The sequence below is a fragment of the Myodes glareolus genome, chromosome 7, assembly GCF_982192425.1.
Source record: "Myodes glareolus chromosome 7, mMyoGla1.1, whole genome shotgun sequence".
Classification (NCBI taxonomy): Eukaryota; Metazoa; Chordata; class Mammalia; order Rodentia; family Cricetidae; genus Myodes; species Myodes glareolus.
In genome coordinates this window covers 25145304-25163664 of record NC_142032.1, presented here as the reverse complement: position 1 = coordinate 25163664, position 18361 = coordinate 25145304, and the positions used below count along the sequence as shown (strand labels likewise).

Here is an 18361-nt window from a genome sequence, read left to right as displayed (position 1 = left end):
TATTATTTATGTCCCTGTAACAGAATGTGTCACTGCAATCCCTCATATGCTTAATCCCCACAACACCCCACAATGAGACGGAATGTCTTCACTATAAGGAGATTTTTCTATCTTTCCTCCTCATGCTAGGCCTTCAACTTTTTTTGTGTTTCACATTTAACAGAATCTTGGCCTAAATTAGAATATCAAATACCTCATTATATTTAAAAAAGAAAACCTCGTGTTATACCTGCATGACTCAGCTGTCTTAAAATAGCTGCTCTGGACTAGCATTTTATGCTCTGCAGCACTCCAGAGCTGTTGGGTGAGATGAAAGCTCTACGCTGGCAAATGGGCAGAGAGGAGCCGCAAGCTCTAAAACAGTAACCCTGCCACCCTCCGGTCACCACTCATCTCTCTGGAATACTGAAGATGGGAAGGTGAAATACGGTGAAATGAATAACTACATCAAGCCCCAGCCTTTACCATGCTAAACTTAAATGCCTTTGAAAGGTTTAACAACTTAAGAATTCATCAAAGGTTTAACTGTGTAATCTAAAGTAGTAGCAAAGTCTGTTTTGCTCTGTCTATACTTTAACAAAATACTATTTTTCATCAGCATTGCTGAATGGTTCAAAATATTCCGGTTGTGTTTTGGAGTCTTAACAGCTAGCCACTTAAACCAGAATTAACAATTTTGATAAGATCATGACCTAGATTTAAATAAAAATACTTTCCAAATTAGGTATGGTGGCACATATCCCTAATTCTAGCACCTGGGAGATAGATTAGGAGGACTGGGAGTCATTCTTTACTATACAATAAGTTTGAGGCCAGCCTTGGCTATATAGGGCCTATGAATAAAAAGAATAAGCAAATAAATATATTTCTTTTCATTTCCAGATAAGTTCCCCCTCAAATGAGCAGTGCGGTACCTGACAAAGCAAGACCTTATTAGACTGTTGTATCAGATTCAACACACTGGGCATAGGAGTACACCTCTGCAACCAGAGGTGGAAGGACCAGAAATTCAAAATCGTACTTAGTTCCACAGTCAGTTTGAAGCAGCCTGGACTACATGAGACCCTGTCATTCAAAAATAAACACAGATAGAAAGGAAACTAGGTCATAAAGTAATGCAGCAGACTAAGGTCTAATTTCAATTTTGTTAAGGTTTTATTAATAATATTCAGACTAGCCAATAATACTGACCTCACAGTGAGTTTATTCAACTTTAGTATGCCAGGTTTTATTTCTTTTACTCTCTATGATCTTTCCCTATGATTAATCGGTGAGTAATTAATTACTTACAGTTCTTTGCAATGCCAGGCTATAATCTGCAAACATGATGACTAATCAGCTAACAATCTCTAAATTATCAGGATATAAAAAAGAAACAGACAGCCAGGTGGTAGTGGTGCTCCCCTTTAATCCCAGCACTCAGGAGACAGAGGCAGGCAGATCTCTATGAGTTCGAGGCCAGCCTGGTCTACTGAGTTCCAGGAGAGGCTCCAAAGCTACACAGAGAAACCTTGTCTCAACAACAAAAAAAAAAATTAAAATGAACAAATGAATGAATGAGGCTAAAAATACAATTCCTGCTTTAGAATGCTAGTTATTTCTTCTCTTGGATGTTTTACTCAGTGGCATAGCCCATGATCTATACTAGGAAAGTTTCCCTTCTAATGTATTAGGAACTATACAAAAGCATGGGCAGGTTAGATGTCAAGTCACCTTTTCAAACATTCCAAACATGACGGCCTTCCCTTCTTCAATTCCTCTACGCTAAAATCTAACTGTTTTATAAGACATTATCATTCTCATCTGCCACTATTAAACACTTTCACCTCTGGTATCTCTCCAACTATTTAAACCCAGAAGCCATTTTAGGCACTCCCACCCCTTTTATTCCTATGTCGAAGCAGATCTCCTAGTTATTTCTTGAGTCCATTCCTTCCTTTCAACCAACTTAAGTCCTTACAAGTTAACTGTGTTTCACTCTATATCCCAGAGTAGTCATTCTGAAATAAAAACAATCGCTTCGGTCATCATCTCAAAACCCCTACAGTGGTCGTACTTCCCAGTTTAAGCATCCTCTGTGTGGGCTGGTGAGATGGCTCAGCAGAAAAAGGAGCTTGCTGCTTGATAGTGCAAGCTTGGTGATCTGAGTTCAACCCCACAAGGGGCAAAGAGAGAACTGATCCTACAAGTTTTTCCTGACTTCCACACATGTACCATAATGCACATGAACACACGTAAATAATAATTTCTACAGAGTCTTTCTTCAGTGTAAATCTGTGGTGCAGCTCCATGGTAGAGAACATATTTCCCAGGTGCAAGGCCCCGCCTTGACCCCAGCACCCAAATGTTGAGGGCATAGATGCTAGAATGCCCTTTGTGAGTGGCCCTCCCCTTTTCTCCAGCCATCTCTAGCTCTCTCACTTCTATCCCAAATCTTCTGCTCTACTCAGCACACCATGCTGAGTTGTTTATGCACCTGCTCCTCCCCCTGCTTAACAAAGACTCTTTGGTGCATTCCCCAACCCATTCTCTTGTTTAGGAATGGAACCCTGCCCATTCGGTTCTAAAGTAAGCACTGAGATGGCTGAAGCCATTTGTGACAGTGTTTACTTGATAAAAATCAAAGTTTGGGGAAAGCAAGACAACAAAAAAATAATAATAAATGAAAATACATTTGAAAATAATGTAAATCCTCTGAATAGAGAGACATAGGGTACCTGGAAATGATTCTTGTATGAAACAGTATACAGTCAACAAAATCTTTATAAATTTAATGATATAAAATTCTAAAAAAGGGCGGGAGATAAAATGGAGTACACAAATTACCTCTACTATGTCAAACATTGTACATATATATAAAAAAGATAATTGAAGCCAGGCATAATTACATATGTCTTTAGTCCAGGACAAAGAAAGCAGACAGGCTATGAGTTCAATGCCAGGCTGGTCTATAGTGAGGACCCTGTCCCCCCCCCCCAAAAAAAAAACCAAAAACCGGAAAGATGGAAGGAATAATTGATGGACAGATGGGTGGATGGATAGATGAATATATACATAATTGGGCTAGCAAGATGGCTCAGCATGCCAGACAGTGGTGGTGTACACCTTTAATTGTGAGGCAGAGGCAGACGGATCTCTATGAGTTCGAGGCCAACCTGGTCTACAGAGGACAGCCAGGACTACACGGAGAAACTCTGCCTCAAAAAAACATTTAAAAAAAAAAAGATGGCTGAGCATGTAAAGGTAATTACAAGCCTAGCAATGAGCTAGATCCTCACATAAAGGTGAGAAGAAAAAAGCGGATTACTCCACAAAGTTGTCATTTGACTAAAGTATACAAGTTTTAAACTAATACTAAAATGGGATAACTGGTGGGAAACACAGAACACTGGGTTCTGTCTGGGAAATAGAAGTAAGAGCAGTCATTTTCCTCCTCAAGTTTTAAAATTGAAAACATGAATTGCTTTCAAAAGTCATTTTAAAAAATTGAAAATACTTCCAACTATGAAGACTTTCTGAAGGTTTTCAAGCCCCCCCCCCAGATTTAATCATTCTTTCCCTTTGATTCATGTATATACTCCTTGTGGGCATATCATATTCTATTTTAAGCCTCATCATTTTCTATTTTAATACATGTCTGGGAGCTGAATGAGTCCAGAATATGGTTCAACTTCATCACTAGTAGCCGAGCCCTGGTAAGTCAGGAAATGTTTACAGAAGTTGTTATTCTTACATTGTTAACTACATGGAAACTCACCAATAAATATGTATCAAGTGTCTAAAATTTTAAAAATAACACATGCAGAAAAGAAAATTCAAAGTCCCCCATGTTACTATCATAGCCTATGGAGAAACTGCAGTAAAAAGGTCCTCGCCCTTGTGCACCCCACATTCTAAGGTGGCAGAGAGCCCCCACAAATACTAAAGCGAGACAAAGCTGTTCATTTCAGTGTGGTGTTTTAGACAATGTGGGGTGAGGAGAACTGGAGAGGGTCTAGAGAAAGGGGGGCATGGGACAGGAGCAGGGCCAAACAGCTGAGGAAGAGAGGAAACAAGTCACAAAAATTGAGTTTCCATTCCTGTTGCTGCCTCACAGATCATAAGCCCTAATTCACAAGAGAGTGGAAGGAATAAATGTGTGTGAGAAGAGAGAGACGGGTGCTTGGCCTTCCAGTCTATGAGTCTATGTTAGCTATCTCCGCCTGGAGAGGAACACCAAAGTAATACAATACCCCAAAGACAGAACACATGGGCGATGACTTCGAGCAAATATGCCAAAAGGAAATTGATATAAATTTTGCAGCTAACAAAGATGCCACAAAAGCTCTCCTCTGTAATCGTTTATCTGAGTCCACTAGGGAAACACAAAAGCAGATTTATAACAAAATGACACAGTTACCTTGGCTTTCCCTCAAAATCTCAAACCTTACTGGTCCTTTCTCACTTTAGTCCTCTGCATATCTAGGTTATGGTTCTCTGATAAAGAAGGAAAAAAAAATTCCATCAATTGTGAGAGAGGCATTTTTGGGCACATACATGTCTTGTCTTTTTTTTTTTTTTCTTTTCTTTTTCAAGACAGGGTTTCTCTGTAGCTTTGGAGCCTATCCTGGAACTAGTTCTTGTAGACCAAGCTGGTTTAGAACTCAGAGATCCACCTGCCTCTACCTCCCAGGTACTGGGATTAAAGGCATGTGCCACTACCGCCCTGTAGGACTCAAAGCCAAAGCGCACAAGAACACAGAAAGCACCCACCACCAATGAAGCAGAGATATGTTCTCACAAAGATATGGAACCAACTGATGTCTTAATCAAACTTTCTATCCCCAAAACTAGGAAAGATAAATTTCTTTTGTTTTCAAATTTAAAAATAACCAAAAATCTTTGCTCATTGTATCTTTGTTTCCCAGTCTCACATGCTGGAACAGCTATCTAGTTGAGTGGCCCTACAATCATCTGCTTTTTGTCGAACTATTAAACCGTAGTTTTCTGCTTTTTCCAATTTGATGAATTCCTATTGTGTCTGTGTGCATGATGAGACCCAGGCAGGGCACTTGCCTCTCGCCTTCCACCTCTTCCTGGGTCCTGGGGATTGAACTTAGGTCATCAAGCTTCCATGAAAAGCTCTTTTACCCACTAAGCCATCTTACCAGCCCTCTAAATATTTCTCGGTGTTATTATGGGAGTCATCCTGACACTAATTCTACTCAGTTCTACTATTAATAATGTGACGTGAGAAGTTGAGAATAAACCAGATCATTGTGACAGAATAAATTAACTCCAGAAGAATAAAGTGATTGGACTGGACAAGGTGATGCATACCTTTAGTCCCAGAAGGGAAACAGAACTCCCCAGCTAACTTCTAGCACATCAAATTTACAATCATAGTCTCAGCCCAGAAATCAAGTATTCTTCTTAGTCTAGAAACAATAATGTATATTTTTACAAACCACAGATATCTTTATGATACTATACATATTTACCTACATTTTCATGGTCTATGAATGCCTGGCAGAGAAATGCTAAAACAGAAAATGCCTCAAGAGTGTTGAATATGTACATTATGAGAAAGATAAAACTGACCACCTTAGGTTTACATTTTCATTCATATAGTGAAGATGGACTGCTAGGCACTTCTAGGAACATTGCCTAACATTGTGGCTAAAGAAAGGGGATTTGCTTCTTTGCCCTGTTGATCTTACCCTCTAAATGAGTTTGAATGCTCAAAGAATGAAGCTACTTGTCTTTACAATAAATAGCTTTATGCATACACAGCTCACCATGTTTCCTCCCCTTTGTGTATATTAATTCTATGATCCTCTCAAATGATATTAAAAGCCCATTTATGTTTCTCTCTACTGAGATTTGCCAACAGAGATTTATGTTATAATACATATTATTTCTGAGAATTATGTAATAGTGCTTCTGGGGAAAGAAAAATAGGCTTTATTCCAAGGTGCTGAGTTGTTGTATTTTAGTTCATGAGTGCTTTCCTATTTCCACATTAGAGTAGTTCACACAAGGAAGTTTATCCAGCACATATAAAGAGTATGAAGGAGCTGAGTGTAGTACATTCCTGTAATCTCAGTATTCAAGGAGTTCAAACAGAAGAAATACCACAAGTTCAAAGCCAACCTGAGAGCCATAGTTTCAAGCCACCTAGGGTTACCCAGTGCATCTCAAACACACACACACACACACACACACACACACACACACACACACCTAACAGGTGAAAACAGGTCATTTGGACTCCCACAGAGAAACCTGCCTAGAAGACTATAAACACCACTTGTGGGAAGTTTATGAGTCTGCCTACCATTGCAAGTACAATAATAACCTATCTGGGATGTCTCCTTGATTTACATTACTTAAATTCTCAAGTTGTCTAACTTGCCAAAAGTCAAACCACAGGTTCTACCTTTTACAATCATACCAGCCCCTCCCCATCAGTAAGACAGACATAGCGTCCTGGAAAGTGTTAATAAGAAATTCCTCTTGGAGACTTGGTATCTCCAAAAAATATGAAAATCAACACTTGTAACAGGCAGGAAATTGAGTGTTGTTGTGAAATAATCATTTGGTACACTGTGAAGATGTGTCATCCTAATTGGTATAATAAAAAGCTAAATGGTCAATAGCTAGGCAGGATTTTCATAGGGAAAAAGAAAGCAGAGTCACCAGCGGATGAGAAGGAACAGACATGAAAGAAGAGGTAAAAGCCATGAGTCGGGTAGCGACATGTAGCTGAATAGAAATGGGTTAATTTAAGTTAAAAGTACTGGTTAATAACAAGCCTAAGCTATTAAAATTAATAAGAAGTCTCTATCATTATTGAGGAACCTACAATGGTACAACTACAAATGGCACCCAACATCCACATAATACCCAAGAAAGCTTTTAAACAAGTCATGAATATGCAAATAAGAACTAAGAAAACATAAAGCCTGAGTGCGTGAGCCACCAGTGCACCATGAGCTAAGTCACGTGGCAGGTTTAAAGTTTTGCTCATGCATAGAGAAAAAGTTACAGATATGCAGTAAAGCAGGTTCAGATGGAAAAAAAACTTCTAAACAGGCTTTAACAATGTGCATTTTAAGAAAATTAGCATAAGAAAATTAAAATTAACATTTTAAGAAAAATGGGTATAGGCAGTCACAGAAATAATCAAGTCAAGTCTTTAAAGAGAAAGTAAAAATCGCATAAGGATGGAAAGTATACAAGGAGTCTGGATCCTACAAAGTGTCTTGTTAACTTTGAATATTTTAAAAGTTAATATACAAAAAAACAATAGGTGCTGAGAGACATTAGATTATGGAACTGCTAAATTAAATCAACCTATGTATTTAAAAGAATGTCTTAATGTTGTAGGAGGCCACTTGTTCATTTCCCGGCCATCCAGACTCCCGAAATAACCACACAAAAACTGTAATTAAATCACTGCTTGGCCTATTAGATCTTAATTTAACCTATTTCCATTATTTGATATTTAACCACGAGGCTTGTGGCTGACTGGCAAGGTTACGGCATGTTTGTCTCTGGTGGTGGCTCCATGGCTTCTCTCAGCCTTTAAATATGGAAGAGGTAGTTCACCTCAGGTTCTAGGACTGCAGGATGGGAGTCATCCTCACCACATAAACTCTGGGTAGCACCGTGCAGCATATAAACCTTTTTTTTTTCCTAAGTAAAAGCTAAATCTGCCATGCAGAACACTGCATGGCCTAGAAATATCTCTGTGTATGGCAGAAGAAATCTGCCATGTTCTCCTGCTTGTGTACATCTAGCAGACCTGATTCCACTGCCTGCTACTTTCCTCCTGACCCTAAGAGGACACACATGCACCCGGGTCCACAAATGCCATTCAAATGCTCCACAGCTGGAATTTGCATTGCAGCAGTGTTGCCAGTGCGACTTTTTTTCCCGCAGAATCAGGAAGACCTCTCTTAATGAAGCTGCAGCCTGCTGCCAGAAAGCAGAGCCCATCTTTAAAAAAAAAAAAAATGCGGCTAAACTTTGTTTTTTAGTGTCTAGGATTCCTTTCCAAGCTTTTTCAGGTTTTACATGGATTTAGTCAGCCCCACGTTGAGTGCCAGACGAAGACAGAGGCTAAAAAGAAATCTCACACTAGCTCAGAATTGAGTATAATAAAGGGCTATTTATTTACGGGTAGACTCACAGATCACAGTTCTCTGTTCAAACAGGGAACAGCAATGAATCCAGCAGCCAGAAGAGAGAGCAACTGTGTGCTTTACATTGGCATTTATAGTATAAGAGGCCATATCCAAGTGGGTGGGTAACTTAAAGGCTGTAGGATTTCCTACAGCATCTTAACTTCAAAATGGAGTCAAACAATGTGTTGAGTTGGAGTAGAGGTTATTTTTTTTTCCATAGGAAACAAAAGGTAATGGATTTCTTCCAGATTAATAGAGATTTCCCCTAGAAAGACTCCCCTGAAAATCTTGGCTACAAACAGAAAGAAATAAACCTAAAATAACTATAAGAAAGGTGACACATATTCTAGCTGTGAATGTAACTCTTACCTGATAATTATTCTTATTATATATAGCTTTACTGTACTAGAGTTAAACCCTTTCCTTTTTATTTAGACAAAAGGGAAAAATGTGGGATAATCTTTTAGTATACTGCAAAGATGTATCATTCTGATTGGGTTAATTCCATTGGCAAGTTGTCATACATCTCATTTTTGTGACTTAAGTCTATACTCCCTAACCTTCAGAACCGTGACTAGATTTCTAAAATACAGAGACACTGGACTGGGGATGTAACTAAGCCCAGTTGGAAAGGGTTTCTGTAGCATGTATGTTATATTCAAGCGTGCACACACACAGAGACATTGCAGGTGAAGGTAAGGGAGATTACTAGAAGCTAATCTACATAAGTGAGATTCAGGTCAGCCCAACCTATAGTAAGTTTTGTCTCAAAAAACAAAAACAAACAAAAAAATAGTGACCATAATATACAAAGAACCTGCTAGATTCATTTTTAATTCTCCACTTCTAGGTATCAAAGTATTACTCTAAACTATGCAATAGCAACAACCTTTCTCCTATTAAGCTTGAATTCTGACTACAATTTCAGTAGTTAAGCATATATCCAAGCGACATTAAGAGTACTCTTACAATAGCTACTAGTATCTAATCTTTATAACTCTGCCATATTCTAATAAAGCAAACCAGACTACAGTCTCTCTCCACTTTTACAGAGTTACAGGAAAGGAGTCACTGGATGAGTGGCTTGACCCTGATCACCAATGACTGTGTCAAGGTTCAATCAGTGTCTTCCTCATTCCAAACTGCCAAAAGTAAAGAATACAAAGTAGAACACTGCATCAATGGCAGACATTTTAAACATTGTGTCTAAGTGACCACATTGTTACACTAACTCATTGAAAGTTGTAGAGTTTATACAAAGTTTCAACATGCAATTACGGAGAATACAATTTAAATTCTGAATGTTTCAGTGGCATAGAAAGTCTAATATTTCCTAGTTCAAACCTTCTTAGTTGTATAATGATGAAGAGTTTGATTGTGTGTGTGTGTGAGTGTGTGTGTGTGTGTGTGTGTATTCCTGTGTGAGGGTAAGTCTGCATATATAGAGGTTAAAGTCATACCTGGCTTTTCCATCACGTGCTAGACACTGAACTTGGGTACACATTTTTGAGTGGTCAGCACTGTACTGACTATGTCATCTCCCAGCCCCTTTCAAATACAATATAGATAATGAGCCTTTACTGTCAACTACATAATAGTGGGTTCTGAAACAGTCTGGGGTTGGTTAGGTCTTCTGTAGTTGTACATTACAGCAACAGTTAAGAATAACTAGTAGAAAACCAGGCGCAATAGACCACACCTACAATCTTATTTGGTGGTGGAGGCAAGAGGAAGAGAATTTCTAGGTCACCTTGGGCTTCCTGAGACGTATTACCTCAACACAAAGAAATCAACTAGAGGAGAACTTTCACTTTTAAGTATTTTTCATTCTACCCTTATTTTAAGACAAATATAAACTTGACAATTCACATCGCTTTCTGAAAAGATGGCTAATTTGGGGAATAGATATTTGGGAGCTTTTTGTTTTGGTTTAGTTTTTGAGATAGGGTCTTTTTAATTATGTGTATGTATCTGTGTGTGGGTTTGTGCACATAACTGCCAGTGCCAGCAGAGGGCAAAGGTGTCAGATCCCCTGGAGCAGGAGCTATAGGTGGCTGGGTGCCATCTGACACGGGCGCTAGTAATGCAACTCTGGTCCTCAGCAAGAGCCATCTCTCAACCCCATTTCTTTGATTTTTGGTTTATTGTTGTTGATTTTTGGTTTATTGTTGTTGATAAAAGAAAATATTTTTCTTTCTTTTACAAATGTTCATTGTATAAAAAATTCTGAGTTGAAAGCCAGGCAGTGGTGGTGCATGCCTTTAATCTCAGCAGTTGGAAGAGGCAGGCAGATCTCTGTGAGTTGGAAGCCAGTCTGGTCTACAGAGCGAGTGCCAGGATGGACTCCAAATCCAGACAGAGAAACCTTGTCTTGAAAAAAAATTCTGAGTCAGCATATTTATTTTTAAATTTGTTTTTTTTTTCCCTAAGACAGGGCTTCTCTATATAACCCTGGTTGTACTGAAACCCATTTTGTAGACCAGACTGGCCTCAAATTTGCAGAGATCTGCCTGCCTCTGCCTCCCAAGTATTGGGACTAAAGGCATGTGTTACCATGCCCAACTTATTTTTAACCTTTTTATGGGGTGGGGAGGATACTGGTCAAACCAGGCCTCATGCATGCAAGGCATGCATACTTATATCAGTTACAGCCCCAGCCCTTTAATATCACTTTTATTTCCACAACATATGTAAGAAATTTCTTCCTGGTAACACTGACATTTAACCAGACACAAACCAGAGAAGACACAATTATCTATAATCATATCTAAATTGGATTGAGACAAGAAGAAATAAATTGATTTTTTTCCCCAAAATTATATAAATTAATAGGGATAGCCCTGGTGACTATTGATTAGGTGGTCATGTGTGTGTCACCACTGTAATTTCCTTCTTCCGCTTCTATAATGTTTTAAAGACCCTCAGTACTGGCTGCTCTTCCAGAGGACCCAGGTTCAATTCCCAGCACCCACATGGTGACTCACAACCACCTGTAACTCCAATTCCAGAGGATCTGAGACCCTTTTCTGACCTCTGGCATTTGACACACATGGTACACAGATATACATCCAGGCAAAACAGTCATACACATAAAACAAATAATAAATAAAATTTTTAAAAAAGAAAACACAATCCTAAGCAAACAGAAAAGAAAAATAAACAACATTACACAATACTTTGGACTATTCAATAGATGGCACTGAATGAAAACAGTGACCATATTGTACTGTGATATGTTCTCACAGAGATTCTGGCCATCATTACAATAACAATTATTGTAACCCAAATCAAAGTAAAGTATTATCATCTTCACTTTATAAATGAAATATTCACATAATTTCCCCCAAATTGTTATGCAGATTTGAGTCCATTAACATAAACTACCCACCTGAATTTGGGCAAGCCACATACTAGAAACCAGATTTCCTACAGAAACATCAGAGATTGAGTGGCCTCCAAAGGTCCCTTCTAAACTTTCTTGGACAACAATGTTGCTTCAGCCTAAATTTATCACACAGACAGAATGCCTCTTTTCCTTTTTTGGTTTTTCGAGACAGGGTTTCTTTGTGCAGCTTTGGAGGCTGTCCTGAAACTAGCTATGTAGACCAGGCTTGGCCTCAAACTCAAAGAGCTCCACTTGCCTCTGACTCCCAAGCGCTGAGATTAAAGGCATGTGCCACCACCATTCGGCCAGAATACCTCTTTTCTAGTCCTTATGTACTTAGACTCCCCTGTCTCATAAAGCAGCAGGGTGGCACCTGTGCAGTTCCTTCCCTGGAAGTTCCCACTGTGCTTGAGACCTGGTGATAAGATTCGCCAACCTAATAGAGAACGCCAAGAAAGCCATGAATGGTTGGTTATGGCTGCCTATGACCGAGGCTGAAGCAGGGGAGTCTTAAAGTGGAAACTAGACTGAACTGGATGACAAGACCTAGTTCATCTCCAACTTCTATACATTCCAAAACACCTGGGAGTGGTGGTACACACGTGTATCCCCAGAACTCAGGGCATGGAGAGAGGAGAATAAGGAGTTCAACACCTACATAAAAACTGGGCATGGTGGTCCCTGCCTGTAATCCCAGCACTGCGGACGGAGAGAGACAGAAAAGGCATATCCCGTATGCTCACTGGCCAGTCAGTCTAGCAGAAACAGTAAGTGTCACATTCACTAAGACCTTGTCTCCAAAAATAAAATGACTAGCAAACAATGACACCAGAAACTGACCTCTGGCCTCCAAACCCATACACACCTGACACACAAGTACAGTCATACACATACATACACACAAAATAACACTGAAGTCTTAGTAAACAGTTCTATCACCAAATCCCTTTGGAGACCAAAGAGAACTGAAGTTAAACAAATTCTGACAGCACCAGCACCACAGGAAGTCACAGAATTTAGCAATAAAACTGGCTAGAGTTCTACAACCCCAGTGATGTCACTCACTTCTCAGGCCCTCGCTTATTTACAGAAATGAAACAGCTTTTAGATACAAGTAATCCCTAAAGAAGAAGCCACCTCAAGGCAGGAAAACCAATCAAGTTTATTGGAATAAGAAAGCCTGTGTGGTTTAGAAAGCCATACTGAAAGCAGTGATTGCTTTTACAAAATAAACCACATAAGGCTATTGTGACAGTGGAAAATGACAGAAGAAAGTCAAGCAGCACTGCAAACAACAATAAACTTTTCAGGCTTGTCAGAAGTGCTTGAGGCTGAGACAGAAGTGTCCTCAGCAGCCCAGGCTATAAAAACAACTTTGAGGCCAGCCTGAACTATAAGAGACCCTATCTCAGAAATATACAACAAAAACAAAAAGACACATTATAAAAGATACTGTTGGGGGCTGGAGAGATGGCTCAGGGGTTGAGAGCACTGACTGCTCTTCCAGAGAACCCGGGTTCAATTCCAGCACCCACATGGCAGCTCAGAACTGTCCATAACTCTTGTTCCAAGGGATCTGACACTCACACAGACATATATGCAGGCAAAATATCAGTGCACATAAAGTACCAATAAATAAATTATTTAAAAAAAAAAAAAAAAAAAAAAAAAAAAAAAGATACTGTTGGAGTTGGGTAGTGGTAGCATACGCCTTTAATCTCAGCACTCAGGAGGCAGAGGCAGGTGGATCTCTGTGAGTTCGAGGCCAGCCTGGTGTGGTTCACATTTTATAATCCAAACACTCTGGAGGCTGAGGCAAAGAATCTCTGAATTTAAGGCCAACCTGAGTTATAAAGTAGGATTTAGGATAGCCTGACTACAGAATCCATCTCTATCTCAAAAAAAAGTAATAATTAAAAACTGAAAAATAGTGTCAGGGGTTAAGAACACACACTGTTCTTGCAGAGGACCGGAGTTTGATTTCTAGCACCTAGGAGTGAGGCAGCTCACAGATATCTGCAACTACAATTCCAGCGGATCCAGCAGCATCATCTCGCCCCTGTGGACACCAACTTTACTGTACATGTACACACACACACACACACACACACACACACACACACACACACACACACAATTAAAAATAAAATCTTAAAAAAATAGGTATTCCATGAAGTAAACTTCTCAGTTTAGGTCAGGCGTGGTGATGCATTCTTGTAATCTAAGCCCTCAGGAGAAGGAAGCAGGAAAATAGCAAGTTCCAGGCCAACCCTGATTAATCAGGCGAGACTATCTCCAAATAACAACAAATCAAAAATCCAGGCCCTCTTTTAACTTCCTTCTTTGGACGGCAAAGAGATTGGGTGACCTTTGTGAGCTTCAGGCCAGCCAGGGCTACATAGTAAAACCCTGTCTCATAAAACGAAACACAAAGAAAACCTTCTCAATTTAAAGAAACAAAATATATCCAGTCCCCTAGAAAAAAATTATTTAAATAAATGAAAATTTTTGTCCATTAAGAACCAGGATACTTTGATTTGTAAACATATTTGACATGGGGTTAGAGAAGTGGCTCAGTGGTTAAGAGCACTGATTGCTATCTCAAAAGACTTGGGTTCAATTTCCAGCACCCACATGATGATTCAACCATCTGTTAATCCAGGATTTTGCCAGACAGTGGGTGGGGAATGCCTTTAAACTCTAGTCTTTGGGAGACACAGACGAATTTCTGAGTTCAAGGCCAGCCTACAAAGTAAATTCCAGAACAACCAGAACTACACAGAGAAACCCTTTCTTGAAAAACCATAATAATAATAATAATAAATAATAAATAATAATAATAATAGTAAGCAAGTGTTTTGCCAGGCATGGTGGTACAGACCTTTAAGCCCAGCGCTGGGCAACAGGAGACAGATGCAGGCAGACTTCTATGAGTTCAAGACCAGCCTAATCTACATAGTGAATTCCAGGATAGTCAGGAACATCAATATAGAGAGACTCTGTCCCAAAACAAAACCAGATTTTTCACAATGTTGGCCAAGGCATTTTCCTGCCTCAACCTCTTGACTGCATACAGGTGTGCACCACTCAGTCCAACTACTCTCAAGACAATGTTACTTCAAAACTCTAAAGGTCCAGCTGGAGAAGGGCAGCAGGTAAGAACACTTACTACTCTTTGAGGACCCAGATTCAATTCCCAGCACCCACACGCATGAAGGTTACTGGTGCATTTCTATGGCTAACTAGTAACTAGCTCTGCCCTCTGATCTTCAAGCAAGCTTTGTTAGAATACAAACAAGATTTCACCACAAGCTTCTGAGCAGAAGTCTAACTTTAGGGAATCATAACGCCCTCTTCTAGTTTTGGCAGGCACCTGCAGATATATGGCATTTACTCACCAGACACATACATGTAACTAAAAAATAAAATAAAAACCTTAAAGGACCATTTTAAATAAGAAGTAGAAATGAGACATAGAGTGCATAAAATTTCTCGAGGTCAAAATAGTTTAATTTTAATCAAATGATCATTTTTGCCCATTCAGTAGGCATTGTTGCTCTTACTAGCAGCACAATGTTGAGAAATACTGGACTGGTGGTGGGGGTGGGGAATGCATGTGTGTGTGTTGGGACATGCGTGTGTGCGTGTGCGTGTACACGTGCACACACACATATGCAGAGGCCAGAGGTCAATGTCTGCTGTCTTCCCTATGGATCACACTAGTATCTGAGACAGGCCCTCTCACTGAACCTGCAGCTCACTGACCAACAAGCCTTAGGAGACCCAGCTCTAGGATTACAGGCATGGGCCAGAACACTCAGGTTTTTTTGCTTATTTTATGTGCATTCGTGTTTTGCCTGGATGTATATCTGTGTAAGGATGTCAGATCTTGGAGTTACAGACAGTTGTGATCTGCCATATGGGTGCTGGGAAATGAACCTGGATCCTCTGAAAGAGCAGTCTCTTAACTGCCGAGCCATCTCTCCAGTCCTAACACCAAGTTTTTTGTTGTTTGTTTGGTTTTTCTAGATAGGGTTTCTCTGTAGCTTTGGAGCCTGCCCTGGAACTCACTCTGTAGACCAGGCTGGCCTTGAACTCACACAGATCTGCCTGCCTCTGCCTCCCAAGTGCTGCAATTAAAGGGTGAGCCACCACCACCAGGCAACACCCAGTTTTTTTGCAGATGCTTTAGAACAAAATTCAAGTCCCCATATGCTGTCATGGCAAGCACTTTACCAGAGCCATATCTCTGGCCCATCCACAATTGGTGAAATTTTGAACTATATTTATTTCCAACTCCCCTACCCAAGACTTTTGTTGTTTTCAATACAGGGTTTATCTGTCCTTGGACTGTCCAGAACAGTCCTTGGTTGTCCTAGAACTCAAACAGGCTGGCCTGGAATTGAGAGATCTTCAGAGTGCTGCAATCAAAGGTATTTGCCAACATAAGGCCCAATCCCCTTTCAGGGTGCTAATTAGTAAAGATTGATCATATTCAATAGCCAGATATGATGTCACATAACTGTAATCTCACGTGCTTGGGAGGCAGAGGTAAAAGGACCACTTGAGCCAGGAGTTCAGTACCACTCTAGGCAATGTAAAAAGGCCTCATGTCTCAAAATAAGGAAAAATAAAAAGTGTTTGTATTTAGATTCAATAAACTCCTGAGAATTCAAGACAAGGATTTAAGGGAGACTGAAAACCTGTCAATCGGTTTAATCCCAGAATCCACATAAAGGTGAAGGAGAGAATGGACTCCACGAGGTTCTCCTCTGCCCTCCAAACATATACCAGGCGTGTAAGCTCAAGTGCACTTGCTCTCTCACACTGTTCGTGCACGTGCACGCGCGCGCGCGCACACACACACACACACACACACACACCAACACACACAGTTATTTTAAACACTGAACAGGAATCTATATTATCTTCTTGAGTGGGTTTGGTTAGGAAACCTCAGAATAAATGAGCAGCTGTCAAGGTAGATGGCTCTCCTTCCCAGTGCCAACTACAGCATCTCCTTCCTGTCCTACTCACCTTTCTCAATCTGCAAAACGAATGCCATTGCAAAGCATCCCTGTTTATTAAAATATGCGTTAGGATAGAAAGAAATAAGCTAGCAGTGTGGTAGCAGAAGTCCGTAAGGATAGCACCTTATCCTTAGGTGCTTATAGGTGGAAACAGGGGATTGGGAGCTCAAGGTCATCCTCAGCAAGCAGAGTGTTCTGAGGCAAGCACAAGCTACGAAAGAGCCTGTCGAAAAATTAAAATTATACCTTAACATCGGAATCTACCATTCCTGCAAGACCCTTTTGAAATTCTGGGAGAAGCTTGCTCACGGAAGCCTCTCCTTAGGACTAAGAGTGTAGCTCCACAAGGCGTGTGCTCAACATGAACAAGACCTGGGCACCAGCCTGAGCTCCACCCAGAGAAAGCCCCCAAACCCAAACAACAAAACTCCTAAACACAACCTAAAGGTTTCATAGACCTTGAACGTCAAGAACCAGAATTCTCACTCTAGCCTTCAGATATGCTGTCAGTGCTCCCATTTCCTTCGACATGACAGGACCTACCCACGAACACCTGAAAAGTAAAGACTCGCAAACTGAAGGCTCCAGCTGTACCACATTCTCCTTTGGTCAAACTGCCAGGCTAGCATCTGTCAGCAGGGTCAAAGAATTCCTTATCTTTTCTTTTTTGAGACAAGATCATATAAGTAACCCAGGCTGAGTTGGAATTCTTAATCCTATAGCCAGGCCTTGGTGCTGAACCACCACGCCCAGATTTTCTCTCATAACAGAGCCTAAAAGCTTATGGACAAATCAATTCCCAGGAGCCTGCTAAGTGCCTACTAGAGAGCAAAGGCTCCCAATGAACGCATACTCTCAGTACCCCTATCTGATCCAAACTGTCCAGGACCCTGCCTACTGCTGTGACTTCAGACTATGTGAGAAAGCAACAGAAACAAGGGCACTTTCTCCATTCAATATTTCTGTCGGGAGCACTTCCTGGGTTTTGCATTGGCATTTAATACCAAGGCACAAGACTCGTTTTTCATTAAAGTTGCAAGACTTTCACTTTGCCCAGTTTCAAATGGTGTAATTGATCTGCACTGTCTTCTTAAATAACCCAACTGGTGAAGGACACTGCAGCTTTAAATATTTCAGTGCTAGCTAGCAAATAGACTCCATTGCAATATGGCTCTGAAGGTCGCGTCCTATTGTCTTTCCTGGAAAAAACAAAAAACCCTAAATCCTTCTTTTAAGTAACATGGGAATAATTTCCCCTAGAATTTCCACTCTTCTGCTTCAGTCCCTTATAGGGTGTTTATTGGAATCTCACACTCATAATTTTCCTGGCAGGAGCAATATGCTGATTATTAGTGATCCCAGCATCTTCGTGAGACATAAACACATGTGTTCGCATTAGCTTAGTTGAGCATATGCAACTATTTGAAATAGCACCACTCGAAGGCTGTTAACCGCTTTAAGAGTATATATAAAGCCAGGGTGGTTTGGGCGTGGATGGCTTTCCGGCACTTTGAGCCTAGGATTGCATAACGTGAAAATGTGTAGCTACTTAAAATGATAGGAATCTCAGCCTACTCCTCCTGGGACCACTCCCGCACCTGGCTATATACACTTGCGGCTTCATTTGTCAAAGAGGGCCAAAAATAAGATGCACAAGCACAGTGAAGAGGAAATGAACTGGAAGGAAAAAAGGCCCTTTTCTACCCGCAAGCAGTCACAATGTTCTCCCAACCTCACACCCCACCCCCACCCAGAGTGAGCAGAATAGTCCTAGTGAA

General features: G+C 40.4%; 1 protein-coding gene across 9 annotated transcripts in view; it reads right to left on the bottom strand.

Annotated features, from left to right (window-relative positions):
* Positions 1–18361, bottom strand: part of Cpeb3 (cytoplasmic polyadenylation element binding protein 3) — a 191716-nt gene that overhangs the window by 139716 nt on the left and 33639 nt on the right. The window lies entirely within an intron of this gene.